This window comes from Kogia breviceps, chromosome 12 (genome assembly GCF_026419965.1).
Source record: "Kogia breviceps isolate mKogBre1 chromosome 12, mKogBre1 haplotype 1, whole genome shotgun sequence".
In the NCBI taxonomy this organism is placed as follows: Eukaryota; Metazoa; Chordata; class Mammalia; order Artiodactyla; family Physeteridae; genus Kogia; species Kogia breviceps.
Window position 1 is genome coordinate 94,683,427 of NC_081321.1, and position 27,157 is coordinate 94,710,583.

The 27,157-nt window shown below is 42.5% G+C and overlaps 1 protein-coding gene and 1 non-coding gene across 5 annotated transcripts in view; both read left to right on the plus strand.

Annotated features, from left to right (window-relative positions):
• The first annotated feature begins 2,717 nt into the window (after window positions 1-2,717).
• GRAP2 (GRB2 related adaptor protein 2) overlaps window positions 2,718-27,157 on the plus strand; it is a 62,159-nt gene continuing 37,719 nt past the window's right edge. For 3 of the 4 annotated variants that reach the window (XM_067008330.1, XM_059081102.2, XM_067008333.1), the window contains exon 1: window positions 26,192-26,274. The gene's annotated coding sequence lies outside the window, so the exon portion shown is untranslated. Of the gene's footprint in view, window positions 3,021-26,191; window positions 26,275-27,157 lie in introns of those variants that run through there. The other variant, XM_067008331.1, reaches the window with a different exon arrangement.
• On the plus strand, window positions 22,048-22,120 carry TRNAQ-CUG (transfer RNA glutamine (anticodon CUG)). Its single transcript has one exon. It is a non-coding gene; the product is annotated as a tRNA-Gln (tRNA).

Sequence of the window (27,157 nt, forward strand, 5' to 3'; positions counted from 1 at the left end):
TTATGTGTGCTCCATAGGTAATAAATGGTTTATCAATGCCACATTTCTAATACACATAAAATAATAATATCTCTGGCACCAGACTTTATGGTCACCCTGTATATTCAGAATTCAATCACTCCCCAACATCTGTCCTAAGTCACCGTCAGCTCTTGCCAGGATCGTTGCAGTAGCCTCCCACCTGCTCTCTCTGCTTTTTCTCTTGCTTTCTTACTGTACAATCTATTATCAACACAGTAATCAGCATGAGACTTGAAAAACTTAAAACACAAGTAAGATCATACCATTCCCTAGTTCAAAATCTTCCATTGGCTCCCATCTCACTCAAGAATAAAATCCAAAGACCTTGCAACAGCCAGTGAGGCCCTACGTGTTCTGGCCCCCACTCCCTCTCTGACCTCCATCTCGACTCCTCTCCACCTCACTCACTGCATCAAGCTTGCTTCCACCTTCAGGCTTTGCCCCTGCGAGTCTCAATACCTGCAAAAGCTATTTCCCCAAAGAACCTCAGGCCGGATCCCTCACTTTGTTCTGGACTTTGCTCAAATATCCTTTGATCTCCTAATGAAATCACAACGCCCGCTTCGGTCACACTGTCTATGACTCTAGCTCCACTTTATAATTCTCCGTGGCAGGTACAACCATCTGACATATGTATTATTCCTTCCTCTACCAGGATGTGAGATCCAGAAGGTCAGGGACTATGGTTTGTTCACTGATACATTCCCAGTACCTGGAACAGGCCTAACGAGGAGTAGGTGTTCAAACATTATCTGTTGAATGAATAAAAAGAGAATGTCTGCATCCATACTATTGGATGAAAAGTACACATTTTACCATGAAGTTAAATTAAACATAATTATAAATAAGAAGTTCTGATAGTAACAATGACCCGTCAAAAGGAATTTCTGGAAAATTTTAAACAAGTATGGTTTTAAATGAAAATTTCTCCATGGTGGATAAGTCCAGATTTCATATATGTCTTAATCTTCCCGATTTTGCTTATATTTTTATGAGCATCCTGTGATGGTGAGGACTGAGTTGCTGGCATTCTTACATGAGGGTTTTTATTCTCAGTTTCTGCCTTTGCACCGGTACAGTTACAGAGCTGCTATGAAATTAACCACTAAAGGGGCCTTGCTTCCCGCCCAATATGCTCTGTAACGTGTCTGCAGATCATTACTACTAAAATAACTTCTCTGTGAGATCTTCCTGTTCTGCCCTCAGTGCCACCATACTTGGGGGGAAGGGGTTGTATTCTGCTCCCTGGGGGCACTGCCCTGTGGGAAAGCAGCTTCCTCGCTGGGCCCGTGCTCAGAACACCATGGCACTTCTGTACAGCCGTAGTCAACAGTCCCCTTCCTTCCCACTTCAAAGCCACTGGCTCGGGATAAGGACTGTGGCCAGAGGATTTCAGCATTTGAAAACTAGCAATGGAGCTGTCAGGTGATCCCACCAAGAAGGCCCTTAGAATCTGGAGACTGAAGAACACTGAGGCCAACGTGGAGATGTTGTTTTAAAATCGTTGTTATCTTGAAAAGTCTGTCTTTATAACATGTGGAAGTAGTGGGGACCCTATTCAGATGCAACTTGGATTTAAGAACATTTGACAAACTTGCATTAATAAAAAGAAAGTTCTTTATTACAGACTTAAGAGGAGCAAATTCCTTCCTTTAAGTCATTTGACCAATCATTTACTGAGCACCCACTATGACCAAGTACTCTAATGACTCCACACCAGATTCTTCTTTTCTATTTCAATAAAAATGTTGAGCGATCATAATCAAGGAGAAATTTCCCTCCAAAAAAGTAAATCTTGAGCAAGGTTTAGGTATAAAGGGGCAAAGAGATAGAAAAGGATACCACTTCACAATGGAGAATAAGTTGAAATCGGAGACTCTCAAGTTGTCTTATCTGATACCCTCCTTCTCAGCCTTTAAGGGATTAACGCTGGGAACATCTTGTCAGCCAGTATTTCCCTCTTTATCTTGGGTCTGGTCACCCAACGCTGAACGGTGCCACTTAGCAAGTAGCAATGTCTCTAATTTTGTGCAAAAGATGCAACGTTGGCAATTTGTTTTCTAGCAAGAGCAAAGACAGAGGAAGAGGCCTTCGCAAGTTACACTTGGTATGGGAGGAAGGAGCTTAAAGAAGAGAGCTGCCTATAAATTTGAAGGTAAGACCTAAGGAAGTTGAAGGTGACAAAAATGTTAGGTTATGAAAAATCTTAAAATCCCAGAAATATTTTAGTCCAACCTACTCAGGAGAAAATGAAATCCCCCAAATCTAAGTAACAAGCCCCAGCTCACACCTGACTATGGCAAAGCTGGGGTTAGAACTCATCCTGGCTTAAGTTTTTCTTCTGTTTTTTCTTAAGGGTAATATTATGGGCTAAGGGTAATATTATGGGCTGAGTTCACTAAGAAAGCATTTTTTTTTTTCTGGGATTTTAACATTGTGAGTGATCCAGGATGGTATTAACAAAGTTCCACCAAGAAGTCCTAATGTTCCTCTGGATGCTTGGATAGACTCAGAAAATGCATTTTTCTTAAGACCAGCAGCAGCTTGCTGACAGACCATCTCTAGGATTAGAAATTTTCTTATGTGAACACAATCGTTCGGGGCGAACTTGTTAAAACTGAAACCAAGCATAAGGAAGCAAGAGTGTTTCAGTGAACCTCCTGCATTTTAGTTCTACTCCAGCAGCAAGAAGACAAAACCACATAACCTAAGGCTCACGCCCAACTCTCTGGAGCCCTGTATCTGCTAGTTCCTGTGTGGTTTGCACACAGACTGCAGGGCCGACTGGGGGAGGGAAGAAGAAGCCGGGGAGGAGGAGGCACGCAATGGATCTGCGAGCCTGTGCCCTGGGTTAGTGTGGCACTTGGAAGACAGCACAAGGTGGATCTGTACTCTGAAATGCAGACATTTTGATGTTGGAATTCATCTTCCTTGTTGCAAGAAACGATTCTAATAACTCGGTGTCAAAGGCATAGACTCAACCTCTTCTCTTCTGAAAGGTATGTTACACACCATCAGTCCACACGCTCTGGAGATCTTGGATAGTTTTATTATTTGCAGAATGTTCTCTAAGAGTCAATCTAATTAAATGAATCCCATGGGCTCTGTAAATATTGGTTTTAATTTTCGGTTCATCACCTAAAGTCTCTACGTCTTTTTCTGTAACAGTGTTTGTGGTGATGGGATTCGACTTCTAGCGAATGCACTAGGATGCTCCTTACCCAGCCCGTTACAGAAAAAGACTCCACTAACTGGCTTCTGAGCCATCGCAGGGAAAGACTTTGGATCCTGGGATTACAGAGGGGAAATTCCACTTCACCCGTGTCAGCATTTATTCCAAATTGGTGTGGGAGGGGGGTGGCAGGTGAAGGGCGGAGCAGCAATGAATGAATACCAGTACTGCGTGGTCAGGATTTCTCTTGGGGCTTGCGTTTCTACTTCTGTTAGTATTTATGGTGCCTTTACAAAGCACACCAGTTTGGGTTCCTTTACAAAAAGAAAACTGCGTTGAAATAGGTTTTGAGAGAGCGTTGTCTGTCTTTGTCTCTTTATTAACCGTTAACACTGTGTCCCTAAGATGGTCTCCAGTTCAGGCACTGAGCCTGAACACAACTCTCTGATACTTTCTGCCCCACCTGCCTCCGAACCTGAGGATTGAATACACCCACCAAAGTTTGAGCCAACTTAAAAATATCATTCTTACATACCAGGAATTGGGTCTTGTTAATAAAGTATATGTAACTTCATCTGCACATTACTAAAAATATACACCCCCAGAGGAATTAAGAGGAGGGAAAATGTTTAGGATCTAAAACTCCAATAGGAAAGATTACATGTGTTCATGTCCTGTCATCTGAGGGTGGGAAACCTCAGGGTGAAAAACCTTTCATCCTCTACAACTACATTTATCATAGACTTACTTGTTCTTTAGTGGGTCCTCTTTCTTTCTTTTTTTTTTTTTTCCTTCTTTTTGGTTTCAGAAAGAACATTTAGTATAAGTGGACCCTGCTTTAACAACCCAGTATTGTTTATAAAACTTCACATTTTAAAAATAATTTTAAAGTGATCCTCTTTACAAAAGGATCCATTATTAAATAAAGGACACTGTGTAAATTGAGACCCATCTAAGTGTATTTAAAAATTGATTTGCACCCTTTTGGAGAAATTTAGGGATTTTTCTGGTAAAGGGAGACAGCCCTATATCATTGAATAAAATTATATTTTTAGATTGAACTTGGAGTGTCTCCCATGTAGTAAACTGTAATCTGATTCTCCCTTCATTGTAATAGATTTCATCTTTTTAAAATGACTTTACTGAAGCAGAGGGGAAGGAGGTGATCGATTTGTTCAAAATGAAGAAGTATCTCCATTGCTAATATAATATCCCTTTGAATATCTTCTATATCTTGGGCCCTGATGAAAATCCCTTATCCTTTTTTAAAAATTTCAATTGTTCTACGTCTATCTCATAGGGATATTGTAAGAATAAATGAGTTAACATAGATATGAAATGGCTTAGGAAAAATGCACTGTGAAAATACAGGGTGATATCAGTATTAGTTATCTCTTTGAATCTTGATCATTTTCTTCCCACCTCTTATATGAAATATATCCACTTACTGCCTGAAGACATCTCTTTCAGAGCCCTTGCCTTCTGGGCAGGCTGAAAAATGAGCCTAGTTCCCACATAGTTATTGATTCTCAGAGAATAACACCTGCAGGTATTGGTGATTTGTAGAACTCATGCCTGAACTCTAGCAGAACTTGCTTCTTTTCCTGGCTCAAGAAAAGTCAACAATTGTTCAAAAATGTGTCATTAAGTGTGATTCCATCATGATTTCTTAAACAAGCAAGAATTGCTGCTGGATTAGTCCTAGGGACAGGCTTCATTTTTGTGCCCTCATAAAGCAAACTCAAAACTTGTTCAAGAATCTTTATGACCTAAGCTATTTGAATCAAAGGATGGGGTTGACTGACCCCCATTTGTCCATCTCAAGTACTTGCCCACCATATCTCGATTTGTAAAGGAACAACACAGCCCTCTGTGTGTGTGTGTGTGTGTGTGTGCATGTCTTTTTTTTTTTTTTTTTGCCTCTTTACAATTCTTAGGAAAATATAGCCTCATTTAACAAATGAACATTTATTAACAGTTACTGTGCATTTACTATGTGTCAGGCTTTGTGCTAGGCACTGAGTTCTCTTCAACAATGTTAATATTATATTAGGTTTCAATAAGCTTGAGCCAATAGGAATTCAGTAAATAATTTTTTTTAAAAAACAGTTTTTTAAAAAAAATATGCATTCACAGCAAACATTTTGGAGAATTAAAAGAAACTATTACTAAGTATGTGAAGATTAAAGTCTTACATGCCCTCCAAAGAAGATATGAGACATACATCTTGGGCTTCCCTGGTGGCACAGTGGTTGAGAGTCCGCCTGCCGATTCAGGGCACACGGGTTCGTGCCCCGGTCCGAGAAGATCCCACATGCCGCGGAGCGGCTAGGCCCGTGAGCCATGGCTGCTGAGCCTGCGCGTCTGGAGCCTGTGCCCCACAACAGGAGAGGCCACAACAGTGAAAGGCCCGCGTACCGCTAAAAAACAAAAAAAGACATACATCTTACAAAGAAAGTGAATTAAATGTCCAAACATAAAGAAAAGTTGAAATATTGTGCAGTGAATACCTCTATACTTACCTCCTAGGTTCAACATTTGCTAACTTTTTGGCATATTTGTTCTATCTATATGCATTTCTTTCTGAACTGCTTGTAAGTTACAGACAAAATGATACTTCATCCCTAAATAATTCATTCAGTAAACATCTAAGAATAAGAACATTCTCCTACATAACCACAATGCAATCATTATACCTAGGAAGATGAACAGTGATTCATTAATATCATCTAATATCTAGACCATATATAACCTTAACCATTATCCCCCAAATGTTGTCCATACCTTAAAAAAACTAGGATCTAATTTTTAAAAAGAAAAATACATTTTTGCATTAGGGTTTTATGTCTTTTTATTCAACACTGGAGTTTCTTGAAAAGGTTAGGCATTATCTGGTAGAATGTCCTACATCCTGGATTTGTTGTTGTCTCATGGTGTCATTTAATTTGTTCTTCTATCCCCTGTATTTCCCTGTAAACTCCATGTTAGAACTGAAGCACTGATTAGATTTCAAATGAACATATCTTACAGGGTGCTCCATATTGCATCTCATCAGGAGACACTTAGTGCCAGACTGTCCCTCTATTTGTGACACTCAGTTTGATTGTGGCTCAAGGTCGTCATTTCACTCCAGGGATCCCTTTGCAATTAACAAGTGATCTGACAGGACCACACTTAGGCATTGTGGTAATATCCCATTTCCTAACAAACCTCACTCACTAGCTTTAGTGAGTCTTTAGAATCCTTGCCTAAATCAACTACTCCATTGGGGGTCATATACAGTTTAGTACACTTTGAAGAAGGATTAGACATACACGTTCATCAGTATCAGCAGCAACAGCAGATATGTACTGAGTGTGTAAGTTCAGGTAATAGGATGATGATGATGGTGATTGATGATGATGATGGTGATGATGGTGATGATGGTGATGGTGGTGATGGTGATGATGGTGATAGTAATAAGTAACATTTACTGAGTGTTGCTGTGGAGCCAGATGGTCTAGGTTTGAGGCCAATCCTTCCGTTACTAACTAGGCCAATTGGGACAAGTTATTCAGTCTTTCTGTGCCTTAGTTTCTTAAGCTATAAAATGAGAGTGATATTGGTACCTATCTCATCATATTGTGTTGAAGATTAAATAATTTATACACGTAAAGGTTTTTTGTTTTGTTTTGTTTTTTATGTAAAGGTTTTTGTTTTTTGTTTTTGTTTTATTTTATTGGAGTATAGTTGATTTACAATGTTGTGTTAGTTTCAGTTGTACAGCAAAGTGATTCAGTTATACATATACATATATTCATTTTTTTTCAAATTTTTTTCCCATATAGGGTATTACAGAATATTAAGTAGAGTTTCCTGTGCTGTACATTAGGTCCTTGTTGGTTATCTATTTTATATATAGTAGTGTGTGTATGTTAATCCCAAACTCCTAATTTATTCCTCCCCCCTGCCATGTTTCCCCTTGGGTAGGTAACCATAAGTTTGTTTTTGAAATCTGTGAGTCTGTTTCTGTTTTGTAAATAAGTTCCTTTGCATCATTTTTAAAAAATAAGATTCCAGGGCTTCCCTGGTGGCACAGTGGTTGAGAGTCCGCCTGCTGATGCAGGGGACTCAGGTTCGTGCCCCGGTCCGGGAAGATCCTACATGTCACGGAGCGGCTGGGCCCGTGAGCTGTGGCCGCTGAGCCTGCGCGTCTGGAGCCTGTGCTCCGCAACGGGAGAGGCCACAGCAGTGAGAGGCCCGTGTACCGCAAAAAAAAAAAAAAAAAAAAAAGAGATTCCACATATGAGTGATATCATATGATATTTGTCTTTCTCTGTTATACATAAATTTTCTAAAACAGTGTCTTATTATTATTTGCCAAGTACTTTACAGGTATTAACTCATTTGCTTCTCCTAACGGCACAATGAAACAAGGGCTAATATCACCCTTCTTTTGTAAGTGAGGAAATTGAGGTACAGAGAGGTTAAGTAACTTGCACAAGGTCATTTAACTTGGATGTGATAGAGCCTGGATTTGAACCCAGGCGGTCTGATTCCAGAGCATTCTCTTGAAGACTCCTGGCACATGGGATGAGAAGGAACACAACTGGAGCTGAAAGAAAATCAGTTATAGCCTCCCACCCCCACCCCATCCTATCACCACCCAAGTTTTAAGCTATTTTAAGTTACTGAAAATCTGGAAGTGTTGCTACCAAAATGTATTTTAGGTTTTGTTCATCTGATAATAGCACTCTATTAAGCACAGATGAGTATGCTTATTGCATTTCTATAGCTCAAGGCTATGTATAAAAAACTTTAAACATCAGAGATAATGCTAGGATTGAAAAATATAAAACTATAAAGGAAGAGGAAGAAAAATACTGAAAGGAATAATACGAGAGGGGAGTTATGAGATCTCAGAGCCTTGGGGCAGAAGGTGATATTTTGATATAGTCAAGGGGGACTAAAAACCTCTCATTTTTCACATTACTGTACTGTGTAAGATTTTACCACTAAAACACAAGAGTATAGCCATTGTCAGATTTATAAAAGACCACATTGGATTTCTTTATGGGACGATGGATGAGTCTTGTTAGTAAGTAACTTCCCTGGTTGGTTCTCTCACTCACTCAGATATTCCATAAGTCAGTCTATGGTTTTGGAAACACATAACTGTATACAGAAAAGGCCTCATAAACCAGGTATTGGCCCCTACCCCTCCATTCGCATTAAAAAATGGTTCCAGTGCTGTCTTATTCACTCTTTCTATTGCCATTACAGAAAGCTGTCAAGTATAATTTTCTGAAGAGAACTAAAAATAAATGAGAAAAAAGTCCAACATCAATAATGTTTTTATGCATTTCCAACATAGTCATTGCTAAATTGGTTCTGCCTTTTTATGTTTTTTAATGAAAAGCAGGCTAAGTGATCAGTTGGTCATGAATAATACTTTTTCATTTGTTTTTCTCCACACCTCTCGGCCTTCCAGAACCACGAGCTTAATGTGGCAGTCTCCAAATGGTTTACGATTTGTGTCTATCGTCCAGTGCTTTATGGGAAAATACTGGAAACAAACTGCTGGAAACTCAGTAGGAACTCAGTAAATAATAAGTAGATACTTCTCTTGTTAAATATGATTTTAAAGAAAAGTCTTTAAATAAGTAGGAAATATTACTAAGGAAGTACACTAGTAGGAAAAAACCTGGTTGATTTGAATTTTCATCATCATTTTATAAGTGATGGATTTTTAGCAGTTTACAGAGCAAAGTGTGAGGTCAGATGAGCTCCCCTCCCCCAAATGGATTTATATTCTAAAAATGTGAATTGTTGAATTAGTAAAGCCAGCAGGAAGATCCCAGCTATACATTAAATCATATTTTAATACATTATATCAACCTTTTAGGTTGATCATAAATGTGTTGATATCCATAGCACAGAGGTTCTTACTGGCCGTGGTGAAGCTAGAGGTGAATAGGAGTTTCAGAGACACATTTAGGAAGCTGATGAAAGCTACAGAAACTCTCCCCAGGGGTAAAAAATACATCTAGCATTCATCCACACACACCTTTACACAGAATTTCCAGTGGACCACCTCCCCCCTGCCCCGCCAAGGGTCAATCCATATATTCTCAGAAGGAAAAACATCCTTCATGTGAAGGGTTTTTTTTTTTTTACCCTAAGCCTTATAAAGCTTTAAAAAGCATTTTCACACATTATCTCATTTGATCTGCCTATGATCTTTGAGGCAGACAGACCACATATTTTGCCTCTCATGTTGCAGAGTGGGAAAAGCAAAGCTCGCGAGTTTAAGTGACTTGCTCAAGGTAATTTTGCTAACATCTGCCAAGACTTAGTACCTAGGCTGTGAAATTGTAGCCCAGGGTTCCTTCTACTACTCTGGTCTGCGCACAGCATTCTGGAGACACAGGAACCCTTGATGGGGGTTCTGGAAATCTGAATTCTGGCTCTACTGGAAACTACCTGCGTGACCTTGAACATGACATTGTAGCCTCTCTGGGCCTCAGTTTCCTTCTCGGTCGAGTGAGAGGTTAGATCACATGTTCTCTGAAGCCCCTTCCTTCCTCTGTTGCAAACTTCCTAATCCCCCCCGTGGTCTGAGCAGAGGGAAATGACTTTCTCTGTGATAGATGGCAAGACCTTTCACCCTGCCCTGTAGGTCATTAGAGCTGGCGTCCAGTTTAGATGGGTTCCTTTTCAATGTCCAGATCCTGCTTGAAGCTATCAACATGGACAGTGCTTTTGTGGGCTGCTGGTGTGTCGTTCTGCTGGTTGCCTCATTTTCCTGCAGGGCTGGCTGTCTCACAGCAATTTTGCTCTAACTCTGTGCTCTGCATCCGACAGACGTACCATGATATTTTATGATCTCTCTTGGGTAGTTCGGAATATAATATGGAAATAAAGAATGCTGATGGACTTACTTGGGGCTGATAGACCTTATCCTTCTAAAAAGGTTATTTCTCGTGAAGGACGCAAATCTTCCACCTGATTTTTCGTCATTAGCAGTTATTTCCTTTAATGTCCCTGAAATGTGCTTGGAAATAGGAGAGTCGTGAGAGAGCCAACAGCACTGAACACAGACGCCCTAAGACAAGAAAGGACATGACCAAGCCCTTTCCTTTAGGGGGTATTTGTAGAATCTTTGGGTCAGTATAATTAGGACAAATTTGTATGTTAGCCTCTGTTTCAGATTTATAAAAAGTGTCCGCAGTGCATGTTGCCAAGTATACAAAATCCATGATATAGCCCCAGTTTAATTTTGGGTCTCTCCAGGAAGATAAAACAAGCAGAAAATTCTCATGCTCCGTATGTCAGTAAACCAGGGTTTTATAATATCAGTTGTCAAACGGTGGAAACTTAGAACCAAAGGTGCTCTACCCATCACAGGAACCACCCTGCCGTTGGCCTTTTGAATCATCCGAGCCAAGCGCTATTAGCACACACAGGTTAGCTGCCTCAGTAACCAGGAAGGTGTTGGTCTCTATTTATGATTAACAGCCGATAATAGAAAATTGGGGGCCCTGTCTTTTTGCTCACTGCATTCTCTAACTGAACGTTAGGCTGGCGAGTGGAGTTCTATCAACTTCTTGGAGAGAAGTGTATAATTTGCTCTGTACCGTGTCAGGTAATTGGATTTTAGGAGATAATACTGTCCAGTGATGAGAGTGACAGAGCATGAACTTAGCTCCTGTGTTCTGCGTTCTATTCTCAGCTTCGTGGATGACTCAGAGCGCCCCATCCATGCCTCTGTCCTTGAGTGAAAAGATACCATTCTTTAACCCACTACACAGGAGAGTTAAGAAGAGTCGTGCTTTGCTACCCCCGAAGCATGTTTATAATATCTTTGACATAACATAAATGTGCAATCTCCCATTTTTAATATGCATAACATGGTGCTTTCTCATTTAAACTCATTTGTGGAATTTCTATTTCTTAGACCAATATTGTTAAATAGACGACTCATTCATTTTACAAACCAGATACTGTGTGATGCTGTGGCTTGACACTAGGTACCCTGTAAATACCCAGATAAACAAAGAAAGAGGATGTGTGAAGTCAAAGAATCTCCTAGCTGGAGAGTAATTCCCAAGACCTGACACAAGGAAGACGGGACTCTTAAATAGTGGCATGGACACACAACTTTGACTTTAAAATGCAAGATGTAAGGGAAAGTAAGATTTACTACACAGCCAACTTTGTCAGCTCGTATTATTCCATGAAGTGAAGGGTCAGCTAGGTGTTCTTATCATCAAGAGAGCATGCTGTAATGCTCTGTCATGTAGACACTGTAAAAAAAAATTACCTGTCTGGTGACTTTAATTCATCTTTTGGCTACTGTCAGCAGACATCCCCTCAGTCCCTAACTCACAGTACCCAGAGGTACTGAGAACACTTAGGATAATAAAAACAAAAAGAAAACAGGGTCCTTTTCCCTAAGGGACTAACAAGCTCTTAGGGAAACTAGGACAAACAAAAGCAAACGCTACCGCAGGGCAAACACCCAGGAGGTGGGGTAAGTGGCCCAAGGCCGGTCTTTGTAGGGAAGGCTTCCTGAAGGAGGTACTCTGCAGGCAGATGGAGATGGCTTGGCAACGGGGCATAAAGTTATCCACAAATCTGCGTACTTCAAGGATATCATAGGATCTGTTTATTTTGCAAGTGACAAAGAGTAGAGAAGGCTCTTGTGAATTTTTTTCCTTGGGGATCCAGATATTAAACTTGTGCCACTGGAAACTGTACCTCAAGCTCTTTTCCCAGGTAACCGGTTTTTCCTTCGCTTGTTATCATGTCCCCCGAAGTCTTCTTTTTCAAGCATAAATATCCTTTTTTCTTTTAACTATTCCTCCTATGATGTGGTTTTACATGCTCTCATCATTTTAAGTGTTCACCTCCAATGGACTCCAGCGTAAGGCCCCTCATAAACCATGGCGCTCAGAATGGGACAGAGCTCTCCAGGAGTGGTCTGACAAATGCGGAATCCCATGCAGTAGTTGCCACCCTTGATCTATACCTTATACTTCTACTAATATGGCCCGAGATTGCATTCGCCCTTTTGGCACTCATGTCAGTCACACTGAAATTGTGGTCAGCTCATACCCATGAGCTCCCCCGCACAACTATTAAGCCACTTCATCCTTATTCTGTACTTACACTATTGATTTTCTTAAATTAAAAAAAAAAAAATGAAAGAAAGAAAAGAAAACAGAGTTTTAAATGTAGAGACATTAGCTCTATTACACTTGATCAAATTGATAACAGCCCATCAGTACATCTCAGGGCTAGGATATTAGTTCTCCCTCCCCAAGGTGAATACTTATCTGCTGGCATGAGGGCATAGCTAGTCTCAACACTGGCCTGGAAGAGACCTCAAAAGTGTCAGGACTTTATTATCTACCTCTTTAGAGAAACTAATGAGCCTCAATCCTTCTAACTGTAAACTAGGAACAAATGTGAATAGCCCTTTCCTTCCCAAGGGTATGCAACAATGAGTCAGATGTCTGCAAAACTCCAAGTCAAAGTTACTCAGAGGCAGTATTATAAGAGAGGAGGAAGTTTTTATATCAGGCTTTTGACAGCTTTCAGAAGATTTGATTACCCTGATCGCTCTACGTTACAGTAAATAGCATTCATTTTTTCCACTGTTTTATAGCTATAATTGAGTTATCTGATTTGGGGTTGCAGTAACTTCATGTGGTGTCAGTATAATTTCAGCACATGATTATTTGTAATTTGAGGAAGGTCTATGAATCTGTTTCTTTGCAAGGCCCCATTTAAAATGATTCTCCTCTCTCCATCCCTTCCCCCAGGCCCATCCTCACCCCCTAGTCTCTTCCTCCCTAAAACAAAGACTACAAAGACCTTGAAGTTTAGATTTCCATCAGAGTTTTGGAAACCTTTCAAAGTCTTGCCAAGCTAATTTAGCAGTTCACAGGTTTTTGCAGGTAGCTTGTATCATATTTATAATTTCAAGATAATAGAAATGTCACATTTCAAAACACAACTCTGAGAACAGTTTTATTCATTGTACAAGAGTGCAGGGAACAGTCACACTTTTTTTTTTTTTTTTTTTTTTTTTTTGAGGTACGTGGGCCTCTCACTGCTGTGGCCTCTCCCGTTGCGGAGCACAGGCTCCAGACGCGCAGGCTCAGCGGCCACGGCTCACGGGCCCAGCCGCTCCGCGGCATGTGGGATCCTCCCGGACCGGGGCACGAACCCGTGTCCCCTGCATCGGAAGGCGGACCCTCAACCACTGCGCCACCAGGGAAGCTGCCACTCTGCCTTTTTTGATCTATTTCTCTATGGGAGATTAAATCTTAACATCCAGTTTTGTCGGTCTGTCCCTGAATTACAGATTACTGAGCGGTCAGAACAGGTTACCACACAGGTATTCAACTAAATCCATTCCATTGTTGGTTTTTATTAGTCTCTTTTCTCTCCAAGGAGTTGTCAATCTTTGCCAAGTTCATAGTCTAGTTGGAACAACAGTCCTTAGGCTGAGTTCCGTTGTAAAATTTTAGTTGTCCTGTAAATGCTTTCACTGTGACCTTCACCTAAGGGCAACAGAGTGTACTGTCATATAAAATATCTCCGATGTGAATTTAACTGTAAATAAAAGTGGGATAAATGCATTTGTTCAGTTCCAGAGAAGGCATTATACTGCCATGTGGATTTTCTTTCAAATGAGCTGCAAAACAAAGTTCTTTTCCACGTAAAGGGATTTATTCAACTGAATGCACTCGCTTTGCTGCAACTGGATTAATTTCATTTCACATCATGTCTCTAAGTAGAAAAGTAAACTGATTTGCAGCAGGCTAAAAGGATATATTGATACATCCTACGTCAGTAAGATTTATTCCAGCTTGATTACAGCAATCACAGTGCGCTGGTTGTTTTAGCTTCTAGTTACAAAAGTGCACCATTTCAGTATGTGCATTAAAAAATTCATCAAAGTTATGATTAGATGGGAATGTAGATTTTACAGATATGTAAGATGAGAAAATATTATAAAAAATATTAATTTCATTCTGTATCCATGTTCTAAAAGCTGCCATTGTAGATCTTTGAATTGTGTTTCACGTGGTATTGCTCAAGATATACACAAGGGCTTCCCTGGTGGCGCAGTGGTTGAGAATCCGCCTGCCGATGCAGGAGACACGGGTTCGTGCCCTGGTCCGGGAAGATCCCACATGCCGCGGAGCAACTAAGCCCGTGAGCCATGGCCGCTGGGCCTGTGCGTCCGGAGCCTGTGCTCCACAATCGGAGAGGCCACAACAGTGAGAGGCCCGCATACCGCAAAAAAAAAAAAAAAAAAAAAAAAAAAAAAAGATATACACAAGCCCATACGTGGGTGAACAGGTATTGACCATACGCTTGCTGTGTGCTCCTTGTTGCGCTAAGGACCACGACCCACCCGGTACTGGACCACCACCCCCTCACTCCATCCTCTAATTTCTGCTGCGCGCTTGTCTCCTCTGCTTCACTCTCCATTTCCAAAACCACAATCTCACCATTCTCCCGGGACTCTCAATCTCTGTCTATCTTGGGACTCCTCCTTTCATTTCTCCCAGATTGCTGACTTCATGCTGGTTTGTGCTTCTAACACAATAAAGCTTCCAGTGGAAAAAAATTTCTGATTTCCATAATTAGTAGTTTCTATAACTAGTGGTTACTTTCAAAGGAAATAGCTTGTGGAGATGAGCCTGTGGTGTCACAGGGCTGTTATATGGATCAAATGTAATAATGTGTACTGAAAAAGCCATTTGTAAACTGTCACACACTCTCTCAAAGTAAATTATTACTGTATTACATGATTTTAGCATTTAAAAAGCAGATGGATGATATATAAAAGTTCGGTAAGACTTGGTAACCCAGTTGGAAATGAAAATTAGAGAATTGGGGGCATTGACCCCTTCATCAATAAGCTAGAACTCTTCAACATTTTTTACAGCCAAAGCACACCCGTTCCGTTGAGAACATGCACTCTGGTCCAAGGACTGTGTCTGCTCAGCATTCTGGAGCTAGGCCTTCACTCTCACCTGAGTGTCCCCATTCCCCACAGTCACATTCCGAAATCCCAGCCAACCTTCAAGGGCTAGCCCCAAACCCACTCTCTATCCCCAGCTCTTACCCGGACAGAATTCATCGTTTTCTCCCCAGCACTCATATCAGCCTGAGAATTATTTATGTGGGTATCAATCTCCCTGCGACCTGCTGAAGGGCAGGGCCATCCTAGCATCTGCCAGGCCCTCTTCCCGGCCACAAATGGACATAACAGGTCAAAGTAAAGTGGCCAGAGGATAAAGGAGAGAATTCCACGGACCAAAACTGTCCTACAAAAAGGCTTTATTCCCGGAGGCTGGTCTCAGATATGATAATGTACTTACTTGCACAGCTAATTGTTGGACCCTATGAAATGGAACAGGGTCTATGAAATAGACTCATAAAAACCCTGTGAGTTGTGGGTACACGGAGCATTCTTATTCTTCTTCGTACTTTTCATTTGCAATTATTTCATATGTTTAAATGAACATAAAAGACCCCATCCTATTTAAAAGTTAGTGAGTTGAGTAACTTTTATTCTAACTTGATTTTCAGTCTCAAAGTTTCCCTGTAGTTTAAATTAGAAGTCATCCTTCATGCCACAGCTTAGCTGTATTTTATCTACTGAATATGGTACCCAATGAAATCAATAGTCCATAGACTGTGATCCACACAGTTCCACCTTGCATTGCATCCATATTGAAAGGAACTCCTTGGGGTCTTCCCTGGTGGCGCAGTGGTTGAGAGTCCGCCTGCTGATGCAGGGGACACTGGTTCGTGCCCCGGTCCGGGAAGATCCCACATGCCGCGGAGCGGCTGGGCCCGTGAGCCATGGCCACTGAGCCTGCGCATCCGGAGCCTGTGCTCCGCAACGGGAGAGGCCACAACAGTGAGAGGCCCGCATACCACAACAAAAAAAAAAAAAAAAAAAAAAAAAAAAAAGGAAAGGAACTCCTTGTGCAAAGGGTGGGGCTCACTTTTTAGCACATTTTTAAAAAATCCTTGAGCTGTTTTATTATTTTAATACTTTACCTTTGCCAGAGCAGAAAGTCTTTTTTAGGAATCATCTCTAAAATGATTAGCCATATAACTATTGCCAAGTACATAATAGGTGCTCAATAAATATTTTTAAAATAAATTAAAATACTATGCCTTTCTAAAAGAAAGATAACTTCAGTCACTTAAAACAAACAGCAATGGATATAGCTTCCATTTGCTGCTCTTTTGTATTCATTAGAAATCATAGAAAGATGGGAATTTGGGGAAAATATCAGACCTGTTGTGGAAACTGCATTGATGAGAGCAGATTGTAATTTTGTTTATAGTGATTTGATATACAATTATTTGAGGGATTTATTGTTATTGTGGATTAAAACTGTGTTGTTACTATAAGAAAAGATTGGCCCAGAGCCCTCATCCAATGCCAAACTCTCTAGCATCGCCTCTGTTCTTTCATCAGCTGCCCACCCACCCCCACCCACCCCCACCCCACTCTCAGACTCTGTGCTGTGCAGTCCTGGCACAGACCCCTAACCTAAAACTCCAGCCAATTTCCCTAACTACATGCTTTCTCCCCTTCACCTGCCAGACGCTTCTTGTTCTCAGATGTTGCACCTTGAAATCGAGGCCTTTCAACACGTTAAAAAAGGGAATATAGAATTACCTAGCTTATCAGTATTTTAAGTATTCTTGAAGACTTAAATGAGAGTTCTTGTACAAAACCACTTGAACTCTTCCTTAAGATATGCTAATTTTTTTTCTCTCTTTGACTGAACTGTTGACCTTCCGGATAAATGACTAGTTATTACCTCAAGTATGTTTGGAACTGTTCTTGCCCTAACCATTCTAAAATGTAATAACATGAAGACGTTGTTGTAGGAGCACGTCACCTAGGGCTGGGATCTCATTAGACGGCACAAATCAAGCAGAACTGTGCATGCTCCATGCTCCAAAAAAATCTCTGAGGGCTTCCCTGGTGGCGCAGTGGTTGAGAATCCGCCTGCCGATGCAGGAGACACGGGTTCGTGCCCTGGTCCGGGAAGATCCCACATGCCGCGGAGCAACTAAGCCCGTGAGCCATGGCCGCTAGGCCTGCGCGTCCGGAGCCTGTGCTCCGCAACGGGAGAGGCCACAACAGTGAGAGGCCCGCATACCAAAAAAAAAAAAAAAAAAAATCTCTGAGAAAAATCCACAGCATTGAGGGAAAGGTTAAGGTTACAATTGCTGATTTGGTGAGCTTTCTCTTACCCATACATTTAATTTGTCTAAGGATCCAAACATAGAGATGATTGTGGTTCTACTGTTTGAAAAATGAAAGCAACTCTGTTTTTTCAGAACTCTGCTTATGCAGTGTGGCTGCTCTCACAGCGCTGGGTCAACCAAAACCAAAATAATCCATTTTAGAGCTCTAGCTTTTCCCCCCAAAGAAACGCATGGCACTTGAAGGTATGATCCCGTGCAACCACAGATGCTATAAAGAATGACTGTCCTCTAGGAGTTAGTTAACAAATATGGGGAAACTGAGGCCCAAGGAGGTGCCATAACTCACAGGTAATTCACACTCCTTCTTGAACTTCCGCATCTCTTCCGCCACAGAAGGAGCTCTTCACTTTCTGAATTGAAAACCATTCCATGCTGGCTGCTCAATTATTTCAGTAAACACTCCTAAGTTTGGGACCAATCCCAACTGTTATGAAACCTTATATGAATAATAATGATGGTCTTCAGTCCTGGGATCCCAAAGGTGATCATTTCTAGTTCACTGCAGGGCACTTTGGAGGCCCGTGTTGGGCCCTAAGTGATTGGCACCTTCAGGAGAAGGCTGCCTGATTCTACCACTCGCTTCATTTGAAAGTGTATAACATGTCTTAATGCACAGAGATGTGTCATATAAACAGTAATTTCTCATTTTTATAATAACATTTTTCCTTATTTGCAAAAAAATTTCTGACCTGAATTTATTCTTGTCCTGGCTGGGTGTGCAAGCAGTCTTGTTTGCCTCTACAGCGTATCAATAACGTATTAATTAGCTTCCAGTGCTGTCCCAACAAGGAACAGAGAGGATTTATCTAAATCGTGAAACATGAAATAAAGCTAACACTTTGTTAATTATATTTCAAGGGCAGTCTCAGCATTAGGTAGTGTAGCGAAATTTCGGCCTAATTTTTGAGAGAAGATAACAGAAAACACTCCTCAATTAACAAGGCATTTGTTTAGCATCTACTGTGCACAAATTCTAAGAGACAAAAGAGGTTGAGATGGGGGAAATTGGCCAATTTAGTTTTATAGTCATAGCTAAAAGGCAAAAAAGAGCAAGATAAGAGTTTTAATTCAGTGTCAGTTAGCTTAAGTACATTAGATTGAACCATATGAAATTGACCATGTCTGACCATTTTTTACCAAAAGAAGTGGCAATTTCATATGATTCAACCCAAAATTAAGGCCACTCTTATCATACTGTATCAGTTCCTAAAATATTGTAGCGTTCATTTTCTATTTTTTAAATGAAATGATTCAAGTTGAAGCTATCATTATTAGAAAATCAGTAGACGGTAAACATAGGTCAGGGATTTGACTCCTGTTTTTCATATTCATTAATTTTTGTAGACTCAAAAAATAGCATATATTTTGTAGTTTTTACGTTTGTTTGTTTGTTTGTTTTCTACTATATTGGAGACTTCTGTTGATCTGATTTAGAGTCATGGACCCTGCTACCTCTTCTTCAAGTACGATATTCCCCAATTCAGTTCTTCAGGCGATTTCGTTTGTGATCTTCATGCAAAACTGTCCTGTCTCCCTTCTTTTCTGCAGAGATGGTTGATTGCTAAACACGCTGCCTTTTTTTTTTTTTTTTTTTTGCCATACGTGGGCCTCTCACTATCGCGGCCTCTCTTGTTGAGGAGCACAGGCTCCAGACGCGCAGACTCAGCGGCCATGGCTCACGGGCCCAGCCGCTCCACGGCATGTGGGATCCTCCCGGACCGGGGCACGAACCCGTGTCCCCTGCATCGGAAGGCGGACCCTCAACCACTGCGCCACCAGGGAAGCCGCCACTCTGCCTTTTTTGATCTATTTCTCTATGGGAGATTAAATCTTAACATCCAGTTTTGTTGGTCTGTCCCTGAATTACAGATTACTGAGCGGTCAGAACAGGTTACCACACAGGTATTCCACTAAATCCATTCCTCTAATCCCTTCAACATTTAACACATATTTACCAAGCTCCTATTTTGTGCAAGCTGTGGAACAGCCTCTGTCAAATAACGAAGTCGTACGGCCACAATGCATGCATTCACATACATATGAATTTAGTGCAAACTAAGTACCAGGTACTGTTCTTGCACCTGACACATTGGCCTATTTAACCCTACCCAAGGGGGCTAGGTTGCATGGTTATATCCATTTTAAAGATGAGGAAACTGAGGCCAGAGAGGTTAAGTGAGCTTCTAGAACTCAAACACCTGACCAAGGCACCAACCATTGTTCTGGTTATTGTGGAGGACCCGAGGTTAGAAAGCAAGTGCTTTTCCCAGACCATAAAGTTAAAGTGGGACAAATTAGCAGTGCCTTCTGATGCTCTAAAATGGGAAATATCAACCCAGACCGACCTGTGCACAATGACAGAAAACACTCGCGCCTGTCACGCTGGGTTTCCTCCCAGCTCAGAACACCCTGACGTGCCCCCACGAGGCCCCAGTGCACACGGGGACACATGCCACACATGCTGACCGGGGCATTCTTGCAGAGTCACATCTTACCCCAAATCTTATCATAACCCTGCTGAATGTCAGTCTCTATCAAGAAAGTGTTCGCTCATCTTCCCGTTATGCCCGACGTGTGAACACTGATAACACATCTAAATTCGAAGAAAATCAACAGAAGTCATCTCAGTCAACCTGAAAAGTCCAGTGACTCATTCACACCCTTTTCACAGGGCTCCTGAGGGCCACCTGGCTTCTCCTGAACCAGCCTCCAGGCTCCTGCAGCCCAAGTACAGCTCATGGCTTGATCGCTCTTCTCTGCAGATCAGATGAGTGCTAACTCCCTCCTGCACAGTCGGTAGGGTTGCTCAGACAGCTGCCCCTGCTCTGTGCTGCCAGTAACCCCACCGCTTATGTCCCTGAGGCCAGTTCAACAAGGTCGCCTTGTAAAAAAATAAGACAGAGGAAGATGCTGGCTTTTCAGCCCCAAGAGCAAATTCCATCACTCTGAACGTAAAACCATAATATGTAAATTTGATTCGACTTATGTCAGGTCTGGTAAATACATGTACCATGTACATATTGGTGCATGGATGCTTAAACCATGTACGCTGACTGCCGAAAATGAAACAACTTACTGTCTCATTAGGAAGACAAGAGATGGTAGGCCAACTTGCCAGAGTAAAGAAAAGAAAAATGGATACTCTAACTTCTGCACACACACACACACACACACACACACACACACACACACCCCACACATTTGTGTAATGCAGCCCACAAGACAGTTGCCCAGGCAGTGAAGGAAAATTAATGTTTTCCAGGATTTTCCTGTTTAAATTTAAACTGGTCCCATGAGCTTAGTGAGCCTGGCTTTAGGCCTCCATCTTCAGATGGAAGGCTGGCACAGATTTCAGCCTTAGTCAGGCAGTAAGCAGAGTAGGTAAGAATGAAGGCTCAGGAGCCAGACACCCCAGGCTGGAATTTCAGCTCTGCTGTCTTCTAGCTGTACAACCCAGGTAAGTTACTTATCCACCCTGTGCCTCCATTTCCTCACGTGTAAAATGGGAATAATGTAACTAAAACTAACCCCCATGGGTTTTTTATGAAGAGCAGATGAAATAATATGCAGTAAAGTGTTTAGAACAATGCCTGGTTCAGAGCAAGCCCCCAAGATATGGGAGTTATTTGGAACAGTAACTTCAAATGGGCTCACATATCCCAACAGGAAACTTCTCTTTTGTTTTTAACTTTAATCTTTTTTCTTTTCTTTTTGGCCGCACCACACAGCGTGCAGGATCTTAGTTCCCCGACCGGGGATCGAACCTGGGCCCCCTGCAGTGGAAGCGTGGAGTCCTAACCACTGGACCTCCAGGGAATTCCCATCACTTTAATCTTTGTAGCACTTAATTTCTTATTTCTTCTTCTTTTATGTATGTGCAGAAGGAAGGTGTTTAGCCATTCTTGGAGTACAATCTTTCCTTTCATTAAAAACCATTATTGTCTTTCAAGCTTCTTTTCTGCGGTAAATGATCCAGATTACTTAATCATTCTGTTTTGCATGCTGTAATCATGTATTTGAACTTCTCAACCATCTCTAGATTTAGTACACGCAGAAATATTGTCTAGGAAAATTTGGTTCTGGAATCCTTTATCATCTACAGTCCATTAGCTCAAATGTTTAAAACTATTGTTCATAAGATCAAAGTTAAGTTCTTTACCTTATTTGTCAGTTGGTTTTATTGTCATATTGCCATAGTCAACTAATTCTCAAATGCATAATTCAGCACAAGCCAAACCAGACAAGACCAGAAGTCATTAATTCATTCACCAAATATTTGTTGAAGGCCTATAATGGGCCAGGCACTCTGCTAGCCTCTAAGATTACAAATGAGACATGCCCTGCTTGGAGGAGCTTATAGCTTGAGAGGGAAGACATGGAAGTAAACAAAGCATTGTCAAAGTCTTTCATTAGATGCTGTACTTGAAGTGAGAAGGTGGCAGGACGACCTTGGGGCAGAAGGGAGGGAGAATTCAGCCCTGCTTGGTGAGTCTAGGAAGGCTACACAGAGAAGGTGACTTTTGAGCCATATTTTAAAATGGCAGGGAGGGACTTCCCTGGTGGTCCAGTGGTTAAGACTCCACGCTCCTGATGCAGGCGGCCCAGGTTCGATCCCTGGTCAGGGAACTAGAACCTGCGTGCCACAACTAAGACCCAGTGCAGCCATTAAAAAAAAAAAAAAAAAAGAGGCGGGGAGAAAAGGAGGAGAGTATTCAAGGAAGAAGAAACCATTAGCTTCCGTGGTGCTGGTACGTCTGGGACCAGGATCTAGGGAGGATGCAGAAACACAAAGCTGCCCGGGTTGGCTGGGGCTGGGCCCACAGTGACCAGCCCAAGAAGCCTGAGCTCCGTCCTGCAGGTCCAGGGAGAGTGGGGAGGGTGTGTTTTACACAACTCACTCTGGAAGCAGTGAAGAGGGGAGACTGGAGGCATTTGAGTCTGGAGTCAGAGAGAAAAGGCAGGATGCTGGGGTCGTGGAGAGAGACTGTAAAGCCTCACTAAGGAGAGGGTGAAGGAAAGAGGGGAGTCATTTTAGGCATATTTAAAAGATAGGGTTTAAAGACCCAGAAGAGGGGGGTGCCAGAGTTGGGAAATAGGAGGAAAAGAGAAGGAAGAGCCCAGAAGGAATTTGAGGTTTCCAGTGTGGACCCCTGTGAGAGCCTTGGTGCCATATTGCACCGTAATGGAGCGAATACAAGTCGGCACAAATCCTTCTCCTAGAAATGCTCCTCAAAGACATAAGTCTTGTTGAAGGTCAGTAGGGAATGTCAATGTTGTATGCAGAAGGCAGTATATATATTCCCTAGTAGTTATTCTTTTCGAAAGACCCCTTAATATATGTGACTTACATGAGCTAAGATAATATTCATGTAGGAGTCAATTAAAAATTAAGTTGGGCTTCCCTGGTGGCGCAGTGGTTGAGAGTCCGCCTAACGATGCAGGGGACATGGGTTCGTGCCCCGGTCCGGGAAGATCCCACATGCCGCAGAGCGGCTGGGCCCGTGAGCCGTGGCCACTGAGCCTGCGCGTCCGGAACCTGTGCTCCGCAACGGGAGAGGCCACAACAGTGAGAGGCCCGTGAACCACAAAAAAAAAAAAAAAAAAAAATTAAGTTAATTTTTAATTTTCTGGAAATTAATTTTCCAGATACAGTAAGATGTTAGCATTATTTCAGTTATCTGTGCCTGATAGCCACTAAAATATCTACTTATCTGTTTACTTATTTATTATCTGTCTCCCCTCAACTAAGACAAGCTCCATGAAGTCAAGGACTTCGCCTCTTTTGTTCACATCTGCATCCCCAGCCCCTAAAACAGTCTTTGCCTCACGGTAGTTGTTCAATAAATATTTGTTGAGTAAATGAATGAATTTCCATATGGGTAAAAAGAAATCATCATATCCTTTACTAATGAGGAAAGAAAAGAAAAAAAACCTGGACTTAAAACAATTTTTCATGAGCAGATCCAATTTGCAAAAATGGAACTGACGTTTAAAAGCTATTTTTCTTCCCGAAGCTCTACTTCTGGGAAAATCACAGCTGCCAGCTTAGACGGTGGTTTTAACTGCCCAGTTACAAATTCGGCACAGTTGTACACACTGGCAGAGCTCAGCTTCCTTAAATGCTGTTGGATCAGTAAGGAAATGGTGATTTTCCTCATTGATTTCATGCCAGTTCCTCTTTTGTGAAAATTCCCGTGTGCTGTTCAACGGAACACGTACAAGGGAACTCGCACACCGGGGGCCAGCAATCCAGTCTCTCATGCTCCTCTCTGGTCAGGTGATGTTAAACCATTTCTACTTTCAGGCTAGGGTGTTCAATTGTTTTCCTCTTTAAATTTAGCAGAGATATTATTCCTCCTGGTGGATTGCACATATGCTCCTTTTGATCTGTGAAATAGCTCATTCCCGGATCAACTTTAAGCTCCCAAATGATGCATGTAAAATACTGTTTATGAATCATGGGAGAAATATTTCACATTCTGTCACTCCAACATGGTTGCTCCAAACCACTCTCTCCGAGGTTCCTTATTTTCCAAGAAGGAAAAAAACTTCAACGCACAGAACTAAGATAACAGTAATAGCAATCACACTTCCCATGGATGTTACTCAATAGTCTCCTAGAGGCTACAATGTAGGAAACAGAGCAGCAGCAGCAAATATTTTCCATGAGCTGGATACTGTGCTAGGTCCATGCACTACAAAGAGGAGCGAGGCGAGGTTCCTATCCCCTGGGGCTTACAAATTAGCTGGGGCAGTGAGACAGAAACCACAAAGTGAAATTACTAGTTACTAATGAACTACATGGTCAGTAAGTGCTACACAGGACTCAGAAAAGGACAGTGGTAACCAGATGGTGTCCTTAGAGGAGATGGACTTAAAGTTGACTTGGACCTTTAGTGGCATAATGCAGTGAGAAAGGGCAAAGTGGTAGGAACATTCCTGGGTGCCATTGCTAGGGGCCCCACCGGCTGAGGTGAAGGTTGTAGCAGCTAAGGTAGGGGTTAGATTGGCCGTGGCCTTGAATGCCGCTCTAAGATTGTGGGGCTTGATTCTAGAAGTACAGTGGAATCATTGAGAATTTTGGAGCAGAAAGGATGTGAGCTAAGTGATGCTTCACAGAAATTAAATCAAACAGAGATCCATGCTATGAATTTAATTGGGGGTCTTCAGAATGGAGAGAATGAGACCCTGACCCAGGCTGGAGACAGTAGGATATCTCCATCATGCCGTACATTCCTGTGACCGCTTCTTAGGGATTTCTACGAAATTGCACTCAACGTGCCTGACTGGCTCCATACCGTAAGACAGCGACTTTGTGATGCCGAGTGCTGCTTGGAAGTAGCTTCATCCCTTTAGAGCCCCACAGTGTGTACATGGAACAGGCCCAGGTGTGATCTGTCTGCAAACCTCAGAGAATCTAGGCAACTTAGAGAATAAAAGCTGGGAGGAATCTCAGAGCCCGCGAAGTCCACCCCCTCAGTTTACTGACCCAGAGGCTGGCCCTTTCTCAGGTTCACACAGCTCGTCAATGTCGGGCTCAGGGTGCCACCAGATCTCCTTACTGCACCCCAGCAATGCTTCCAAAGCCGGTCCAAATTCTGCTTTCAGGGGTGTGTGTATATACATTCTGGCAGAATCCAGAAAAATCCAGTCCCTAACCGAGATAGTTGAAGCTACTTTCCTTGACTCCTCCCAGAATCCATTCCCCCAGATCCAGTCCCTGCCTGAGCCCCTCTTCATTGCTGCCAGCTCCCTGCCTCTTCCGGCTTCCGGTTCTCTGCTCAGACCCTGTTGTTTCTTGTGTCTTGCCATGGATTGTGCTGTCTTCTTTGTCCAGAACCCTTTATGGTCCCAGCGTAAGCCTCACCACCTTCAGGAGACCCCTTGGCCTCAGCCCCTCCCCTAGATGGACTCAGGTCTCCCTCCTTGGAGCTCTGCGCTACCCTACACGAGGCTGTATCCCTGTGTCTCTTAGATGTCTTATAATTGCCTGCTTATGTGCCTGCCTCCCACCCTTCAACTGTGAGCTCCCTGAGGGCAGGGACTGAGTATGCATCACCGAACACCCAGCATCTTGCCCAGAGCCTGGCACATACGAGGCATTCAAATGTCCGATGAATGAATGAATGAATGGCATTTGCCTTCTTGGTGCATTCATTCATTTAATAAATATTTACTGAGCAATTACTTATGATCAGTACTGCGGTTCACCCTTACACGTCAAAATATACCAAGGCACTCAAGCTCCAAATTATGCATGCATAAGTTGTGCATGTGGTGTGTCCACATGCACACGCAGCAGAGACTGTGTACATGTCTACAAACACCAGAGCTGGCAAATGCAGTACACTGTGTGCCAGATGTCTCCGAAATTTGTAAAGAACCAAGAGCCAAACATGACAGTTAGCTCCATATAAGCCCTATAAAAGAAAAGAGAAAAAACGCAAAAGAACAAAAGAAACTTGAGTAGAAGGAAGTGGCTGTGGTTTTTTTTTCTGTGTGCTCGAGCCCAGGGGTGGGGAAGACATAACATCATTCTATGCTGGGCAGGTTCATGTAAGCCCGAGCTCCTCAAGGGTTGGCTTTAGGAGCTGTTAGGAAAATTCATTGCCATGCACGAGCCAGGGGATTGCTTTTTATTCCTCCGGAAATTGATAATGGGGACCGCGTTAGCAGCCCCTTCTTGCTCTGCCCGATAGAGAGACAGCGGGTTCACCCAAGCAATTCTGAAACCCTGATCACTGCCAATTAGGGGAGCATTGTCTGGCTGGCATAATCAAGTGAGTATAAACATATTTATCATGACTGGAGTGGGGAAGGGAGAGCAGAAAGATTGAGGCAGAAGCTGCCACCCCTTGCCTGGCTCCAGCCTGCTTCTAACTCAGCATGTCTGTCACCCGGTGCTCAGTAGAAGCCGTCACCGGCTTCTGAGGTGGAATGCACAGCTGAGAATTCAGGACTAGAATTGTCTTCCCCAGAAGGGGCCATGTCTCTCCTTATTTTTCCTCTTCGCTTCTTCCCTTTTTTCATGATCACTTCTGTGAACGCTGCAGAGAGACGGGAAACCGGATGCCCCGTTGATCCCATTTTAATTCTGCCCTGGCGGCCGCGCTGCCCCCAATAGCTTATCTGCAGTTCAGAGTGATCTCGGGGAAAGTTGCTGTGACGAGACTCCTACCCTCTCTGCCTGCCTGGGTGTGCATGTCTGTCTGGCATTGGGTTTATCTCATTGTCCACTCATGGAACTTTTGTGGGAATATCTGTTGATGTGTCTAAGAGCCGGGCTTGAAAGACCCTGATAAAAATAGTCCCCTGCAGTAGACTAGATATAGGAGGAATTTCTCACACTTCCACAGCTAAAAAGTGAGGCGAGTTGAAGTCATATCTGGTGGGGTTCATGTTGTCTGCCTGGAGAGGAGGGTCTGTTTGAGCATCTGCACAGATTTCAAAATGCAGGCTGCATCCATTCATCCCCAAACCAATGGCCGGGGTCCGATACAAACGGCCGAGTGGCATGGTTAGGGGGAGGTCAACGATAAAACTGGCCTCTTGGCTGAATTTGAACTCCGGTCGATGCAGAGCCAGTCCACCAAACAAGAGACTTTTTTTCCCCTCCCCTTGACTATTTGATAACAGCATTTGTAGAGCTGAGTGGATTTCAGC